The sequence below is a fragment of the Vicia villosa genome, unplaced genomic scaffold (assembly GCF_029867415.1).
Source record: "Vicia villosa cultivar HV-30 ecotype Madison, WI unplaced genomic scaffold, Vvil1.0 ctg.000591F_1_1_3, whole genome shotgun sequence".
Lineage (NCBI taxonomy): Eukaryota > Viridiplantae > Streptophyta > Magnoliopsida > Fabales > Fabaceae > Vicia > Vicia villosa.
This window is the reverse complement of record NW_026705271.1, coordinates 160,647-169,367: the sequence shown is the minus strand read 5'-3', so window position 1 is coordinate 169,367 and position 8,721 is coordinate 160,647.

The window sequence follows — 8,721 nt, the reverse complement described above, 5'->3', positions numbered from 1 at the left end:
CTCATCCAAATCTGAAAGCTTGGTAATATACTGGTCGGTCCCATACTCAAAATGATCCCGGGACCAGAAAAACCTGAACTTTTGCCTACGAGCAGTGACAGGCTCTCCAATGTCGTTAAGCACAGGACGACCATGAATATCCACGGTCGGCACTCGAGGGAAAACGCTGTCACGGGCCTCTCGGGACTGGGGATGGATGAGAAAGAAACGAGGCTTATAGTTTTTCAGAGAATCCGAGTAAGACTTGAAAACCTTTCTGGACTGCTTCAGGGACACCCATCCGAAACTACCATCCCTCACTGTCCGTTGCACGCAGAATATGAAAAAGAAAAGAGGGATCGTCTCCTCTATTTTCAAATGGGAACAGGTCAGCTCGAACGCCCGGATAAAAGCGATCGAATTAGGATGAAGCTGCCCGGGGGCCACCTCCAGGTGGTTAAAAACGGCCATCTGGAACTCAATAAAGGGCACGCGGAATCCCATCTCCCGAAAGACCACCTCGTACATCGGGATCAGATCGGGGGCATACACGTCACAGATATGGTCCCCCTCAACCAGGATAAGAACCGACCACCCGTTCCTGGAGGTATCCCCAGCAGGATCCACGTAACCCCCGATTTCTGTGAAGATGTCTAAACCGTCCTCCACGAAGTAGCTTTCAATGTCGAGCGCTTCTTGAAGCACCCAGGCCGACAAAGGCACCTCCTGTTGGGCCGGAGGAGTCGAGGACGACGAGCCCGACATTGACGGACGCCCGGCTTCGGCCATGTTCACCTGAAAAACAGGGGAGAATAGTGAATTCGACAGCTCAATCAAATTCACCCTTCCACCACCGTTTAGAGTGAAAGGGCACGCCAACGGCCCAGGGACCGAATGGTCCCCCAACCTTGCCCGACTCCAGGAAAGCAGTCGCCGAGCCGAAGAAGACTCGCGCCAGAGAGAAGGGCAAAAACCCATGCTACGTCACAATGATCCACTTTCAAAGAAACACTAACACATGATCAAAACTCCAAAACAATAATCAAACGGTAACTCTAAACGGAGGTTTCAATCATAGACAGCCATCAATGGCGGAGAAATTAGCTATCTCCACCGTCTACCACCAACAAACTCCCAAATCTTCATCAGAATCGTTCCTAAAAATCTACCCTAACCACATGCAAACGATTTCTAAAAGCAATCAAAGCATGAAAAGCTAAAAACAGAAGGAAAAGAAAGTGAAGCAATCAAAGCATGAAAAGCTTAACATCAGGTAAAGGCCTGCATTAGGAAGCACATCACAACAACAGAAAGTATGTCATGACACTGTTTTTGACAAGATAGATCCACAATCAGTTTTACCAAAAATTACAGCCAATCAACAACATCTACAAACTCCCCCTTTGGCGAATTTTTGGCTAAAACACTAATAGATGCAAAGCAGATACCAGAGCATACAGCAGCCAACAACAGAAAAATAAATTCTGTAAGAAAACAGCAGCAACTTGATTCAACTTGATTAATCACAAAAAAACAGCTACTTAATCAATTGTTACAGAAACCACTTGTCATTGTTAGGGAGAACCAGAGAACACCCAAATAAAGGGAACCAAACAAAACCATGTCCAAGTAAAAAAAACCAAAAGATCACCAGAACAATAAGATAACCATTACAACCATTACAATCAACACACCCAAAAACACACACTACTCCCCCTTTTTAGCCACAAAAGGAGCCAAGCACCAAATGAAGATTTAATCTTCAGAGCCAGCAGTACCATCATCTTCCTCCTCACTCATCTCTTCATCACTGGAGCTACTAGACTTATATTCATCCTCACTATCAGCATCCATATCATCATTCATCTTCTCACCATCACCACCAACAGGATGATCATCATCACTATCAGCAGACTGCTCAAGACTGAGTATAAGTTGTTCAAGCTTCATCTTCCTATTTTCCAGCTCTTTGCAGGTCTCCTTCAGCTCAGCTATAAGAGAGGCTTTGGTCACAGACTTGCTAGTTTGAGATGTCCCAGCAGATGTTGAGGCATCAGTCCTTTGAAGCAGCTTGTAGTGAAAAGTCAAAGCACTTTCCCTTTTGCAAACAGAATCTTTAGCTTTCAAGATGCCAGGGTATTGCTTTAGGATGATTCCACATATTAGGGATGGAAAGGCAATAGGAAGCTTAGTAGCAGAGGTACCTGCATGTCTCATAGTCTGGTCAAAAATATAGGTTCCATAGTCAAACACAGTCTTGGTCCCTATAGCATAAATGAATCTTCCTAAACCAACAGCAATGGTAGAGGTGTGATTGGTGGGCACCCAGTTGGCAGAGCCAATTTTATGCAGCAGAGCATACTTTACAGTCAAGAGACTAGCAGACAGTTTGCTTTTGATGGGCCACTTTTTCACCTTACCCCCAGTGATGGTGTTGCAGACCTCATTATCAGTTACTTCAAGCTCAGGTTGAGCTTCAGCATTTCTACCTAGAAAGTGATTGATAACAGCAGGGGAGAACTCTATGCATTTTCTTCTAACATAAACTTTATGAAAATCATCTGTTCTACCATCAGCACAGTCTTGAGATAAGTTGACAATAAACTCTTTCACAAGCATTTCATAGCATTTAGAGAATTGAGAAACAGTCTTAATCAAACCTGTAGTTTTGATGAGCTGCATTACCTCTTGATTCTCCAGAGCATCATTTGCTAACTCCCTTTCAAGGGCCAGCCTTCTTTGATACACAAATTTCCACTGGATTGCATTGGAAGCATAGTGCAGATATATGTTATCCAAAGAAACATCACGGACCTTTGTAGCAGATTTAGTAACAGCAATTTTCTTCTTGGAGGGGATGTCAGGGACATCACTTGGGACATCAGCTTCAGAGTCAGAGATGCTTCTTTCCTTCCTCTTCTTCACACTAACTTTGCTTCCAGATTTTGAGGGTCCAGTAGGAACTTTCTTCATCTTATCTTTAGTAACAGTCTTCAAAGGAGTAACCTGTGGCTTGAGAGAATGTTGTTCACAGACTTGTTTTCCCTTACGAGCCTTGACCCTGTTGGAGATGCTGGAGATGAGGTCATCATCAGCAATATCAATAGGATCATCAAGATCATCTAGATCCACCACATCATGAACATTAGGGTTTTCTTCTTTCTTAGCAGGAACAGCAGGAACCTCTTCATCTTTCTCAGGAGCAAGAGTCTCATCATCTTTGGAATCAGATGCTTCAACATTGATAGCTTCAGATGTTTCAACATCTTTGGCAACAGGGGTCTCATTAACAGATGTCTCAACATCCTTAGTAACAGGAGTCTCATCATTTTTCTCAGCAGATGTTTCATCATTATCAACAGTTGTCTTAACATCTTTATCAACAGGGGTCTCATCATCTTGCACACCTTGATCATCATCGGAAGCAGGCATTTGGGCTAGAGGAACAGAAATTCCTTCAACTTTGTGCCCTTCATTCAAGATTCTGGTGACCATATTTGCAATCGCATTATGAACATACGAAGTGCCCTCTCTATGTTGGACAGAAAACGTTTCTGGGACAGATCCTCCGGTTGATTTTCTTGCATGCATCTTTCTTGGTTGACTGCGAGCAGATTCGGAAGAAGGGACAGAGTTCAATGGCACAACATCCAGCACAACATCTTGATTGCTCACAACATTTGGTGCCCTAGAACCTGATGCTGTTTCAGAGATGGGAGAAGATTTCTTTGAGGAAGGACTCTGAGACATGGTGAGAGAAAATGAGAGGCTGGGTAAGGAGTGATGAATACAGGAACACAGTGAGAAAGCGTGAGTGTGGAGGAGAGGTTGTGGAGGAATGGAAACCGTTTGAGTAACTTGCAAGAAGGGGGGAAAATACACTTTAATGTGTAATGATATCCAAGATTTGGAGAGAGAAACAGTGCTGGCCCCACTCTCAATTAATTGCCATAGTCTTTCACAAAGACAAATGCCTAATTTGTTTCTTAGATTTTCAGACTTATTTGCATCTATGACTTTTGTAAAACTGTCAGCAAGTTGAAGATCTGTGGCAGCATGTTCCAAGCCAATTATTTTGTCCTCAACAAGATCTCTGATGTAGTGATGTTTAATATCACTATGCTTGGTCTTGCTGTACTGGATGGGATTCTTTGAAATGTTGATGGCACCTAAGTTGTCACAATATAATGTCATGACATCTTGTGTGACATTGTATTCTGATAACATCTGTTTCATCCAAACAAGTTGAGAACAGCTACTTCCCAAGAAGGAACATCCTCCTGAAGTTCTTTTTCTGTTATCAGCACTGCCTTCCCAGTCTCTTAGATGAGGATGACCAAGTTTTTGGTGCCATAGCTTTGCTTCTTCTTCTTTAGAGCATATAGTAGAATAGCTGGATTCCTGAGACACCCACAAGAAGCAGTTATTTTTGGATCTGACACCCCTCATTACTACTTCCTTTTCTTCATTAGTAACCACACACTCATCTTTAGTGAAGTTGACTTGGTATCCTTGGTCACAGAGTTGACTAATGCTTATAAGATTGGCAGTCAGGTCTTTGACCAATAGAACATCTTCTAAATTTGGCACTCCTGAACACTCTAATTTTCCAACTCCTTTGATTTCACCTTTAGCTCCATCACCAAAGGTTACATAACTAGTAGAATGACTCTTGATATCAACAAGCAGATTCTTGAGTCCAGTCATGTGTCTGGAGCATCCACTATCAAAATACCAGTCTTCTTTGGCTGAAACTCTAAGAGATGTATGAGCTATTAAAGCCATACTTTTAGGTTTCCATTGTTGCTTCTGAATGGGCATGATCTGCTTAGGTTTGTAAAAAGGAGCTTGATTTGGATATCCATATAGTCTGAAGCAAAAAGGCTTAATGTGTCTGAATCTTCCACAGTAATGACATCTCCATCTTTGAAACTTCTTCATTTCACCTTTCTCGTGATGTTGAGTCACATGTTTTGACATCGGCTTCGACATCTCAGCTTCAGGTTTAGTTCTGCTACTATCTTGGACATATTTCTTTGCACTGACAAATCCTATGCCAGACATATCTCTTGAACTTTTTCCAACCTGCAAGATTTCCTCCAGCATATCTGTGCCATTATTCAACATTTTTACTGATTTAGACATCTGATCAAGTTTGGATTGTAACAGGATAATTTCATCATTCAATTCAGATATAGTTTCATTAAGCTCTTTGTTGTCTGCCTCCAACTGGGCTATGTATTTCTTCTGCTTTTCACCTTGTTGACATACTTCAGCACTTCTGATACAGAGCTTTCTGTAGGAGGTTGCCAGTTCTTCAAAGGATAGCTCATCTTCACTAGAGTCTTCATCTGAGTTGTAGACTCCAGTCAGAGCTGTGACATGTTTGGCTGATTCTTCTTCAAAATCACTCTCAGAATCTTCATCAGACCAGGAGACTGACAATCCTTTCTTTTGTTTCTTGAGATAGGTAGGGCATTCAGCTCTAATATGTCCATACCCTTCACATCCATGACATTGAATCCCTTTACTGTGATTGTATTTTTCTTCTGGTTTATCTCTTCTGCCAGAGTCATAAGATCTACTGATGTCAGATGAGATGTTCTTGACATTAGGTCTTGGCTTCTGATCCATTCTTCTTATAATTTTGTTGAATTGTTTGCCGAGCATAGCTATAGATTCAGATAGATTCTCTTCACTACTTTCCTCTACTTCCTCTCGAGAGTTGGACACAAAGGCTATGCTTTTGTTCTTCTTTTCAGAATTTTCATTGATTCCCATCTCAAAGGTTTGAAGAGATCCAATTAACTCCTCTACCTTCATACTGCTGATGTCCTGTGCCTCTTCTATAGCTGTAACTTTCATATCAAATCCCTTAGGTAGGGATCTAATAATTTTCCTCACCAACTTTTCATCAGACATTTTTTCTCCCAAAGCTCCTGAGGTATTAGCAATATCGAGTAAATTCATATGAAAATCCTTAATACTTTCATCATCCCTCATCCTTAGATTTTCAAACTTTGTAGTTAGCAGTTGAAGTCTTGACATCTTCACTTTGGAGGTGCCCTCATGAGTAGTCTTTAGGATATCCCAGACATCTTTGGCTAGTTCACACTGGTGCACCAGTCTGAATATATTTTTGTCAATTCCATTGAATAAAGCATTTAGAGCTTTAGAGTTGCCAAGCGCCAATGCCTCTTCATCTTTGTCCCACTCTTCCTCTGGTTTAAGAGTTTTGTTGCCATCTTTATCAGTAATAACAGGATGTTCCCATCCTTTGTTCACAGCCCTCCATGCTTTGCTGTTCACAGATTTCAGAAAAGCCACCATGAGAGGTTTCCAATAATCATAATTAGAGCCATCCAGAATGGGTGGTCTCATTATAAATCCACCACCTTCTTTGTCCATCGAACCAGAAAATACTTTCCCTAGATCTCACCCAGTAAAAACAGGCAGGGTGCCTGCTCTGATGCCAATTGAAATTCGGGACTCAGACACGCGATGTCTTACAGGATGTCACGACATCATTATCTGAATGTTTTCAAACAAATGAACAAAGAGTAAACAATAAACAACACAGAAAAATTGTTAACCCAGTTCGGTGCAAACACACCTACATCTGGGGGCTACCAAGCCAGGGAGGAAGTCCACTATAAGTAATATTAATTCAAGGTAATACAACTCAATATTACGCCTCTCACTTAATATCTACCCAATGCAACTTCAATCTAAACAACTAGACCAGAGTTCCTACTCACTCCCCCTCAATCACAGCAGTGATGAAAAACAAACAGACGAAAAGCACGAGAAGACACTCTTCAAAACACACCTTGATCTTGCTTAAAAGCTTTGATCAAGAACAATAGTACTCTTGCTTAAAAGCTTTGAGTACTTTTTACAACTCAAAACAAAGAAACGCCTAGACCAAGACAATCATCATGATGATTGTTTGGCTTACAAGAAAACTACAACGAGAAAACTAAATCAACAAAAGGCTCTAACAGTTTCTTCACACAAAAAACCTTGACGGCAACAGCAGCTCCTACACGGATTAAAAACCCTTCAGACAATACAGCAAATGGGCCTTGGATCCACAAAATAGTTTTTGCCCTAATTAAACCAAATCTCCATTATACAAGGAATTGATAATAGTAATCATCCAAGACGTCCTTGAAACACACCAGAATCCATTATTGCCAAATATAGCGCATAAGGTCTTGACAGATCATACAATCATAAGAAGTAATAGAAAATAACGAACAGCTGCGAATGTCATGACATCGGCCTTGACATCAGGTAAAGGCCTGCATTAGGAAGCACATCACAACAACAGAAAGTATGTCATGACACTGTTTTTGACAAGATAGAGCCACAATCAGTTTTACCAAAAATTACAGCCAATCAACAACATCTACACATCCTCATCCAAATCTGAAAGCTTGGTAATATACTGGTCGGTCCCATACTCAAAATGATCCCGGGACCAGAAAAACCTGAACTTTTGCCTACGAGCAGTGACAGGCTCTCCAATGTCGTTAAGCACAGGACGACCATGAATATCCACGGTCGGCACTCGAGGGAAAACGCTGTCACGGGCCTCTCGGGACTGGGGATGGATGAGAAAGAAACGAGGCTTATAGTTTTTCAGAGAATCCGAGTAAGACTTGAAAACCTTTCTGGACTGCTTCAGGGACACCCATCCGAAACTACCATCCCTCACTGTCCGTTGCACGCAGAATATGAAAAAGAAAAGAGGGATCGTCTCCTCTATTTTCAAATGGGAACAGGTCAGCTCGAACGCCCGGATAAAAGCGATCGAATTAGGATGAAGCTGCCCGGGGGCCACCTCCAGGTGGTTAAAAACGGCCATCTGGAACTCAATAAAGGGCACGCGGAATCCCATCTCCCGAAAGACCACCTCGTACATCGGGATCAGATCGGGGGCATACACGTCACAGATATGGTCCCCCTCAACCAGGATAAGAACCGACCACCCGTTCCTGGAGGTATCCCCAACAGGATCCACGTAACCCCCGATTTCTGTGAAGATGTCTAAACCGTCCTCCACGAAGTAGCTTTCAATGTCGAGCGCTTCTTGAAGCACCCAGGCCGACAAAGGCACCTCCTGTTGGGCCGGAGGAGTCGAGGACGACGAGCCCGACATTGACGGACGCCCGGCTTCGGCCATGTTCACCTGAAAAACAGGGGAGAATAGTGAATTCGACAGCTCAATCAAATTCACCCTTCCACCACCGTTTAGAGTGAAAGGGCACGCCAACGGCCCAGGGACCGAATGGTCCCCCAACCTTGCCCGACTCCAGGAAAGCAGTCGCCGAGCCGAAGAAGACTCGCGCCAGAGAGAAGGGCAAAAACCCATGCTACGTCACAATGATCCACTTTCAAAGAAACACTAACACATGATCAAAACTCCAAAACAATAATCAAACGGTAACTCTAAACGGAGGTTTCAATCATAGACAGCCATCAATGGCGGAGAAATTAGCTATCTCCACCGTCTACCACCAACAAACTCCCAAATCTTCATCAGAATCGTTCCTAAAAATCTACCCTAACCACATGCAAACGATTTCTAAAAGCAATCAAAGCATGAAAAGCTAAAAACAGAAGGAAAAACAGACTTACAAGTAAGATTCTGATGGAAGGTACGAAAATTGAAGGAAGAACTTTGTGAAGAAGCTCACGATCGGCGGCGGAGAGTAGAGAGCGAAGAAGAATTTGAAA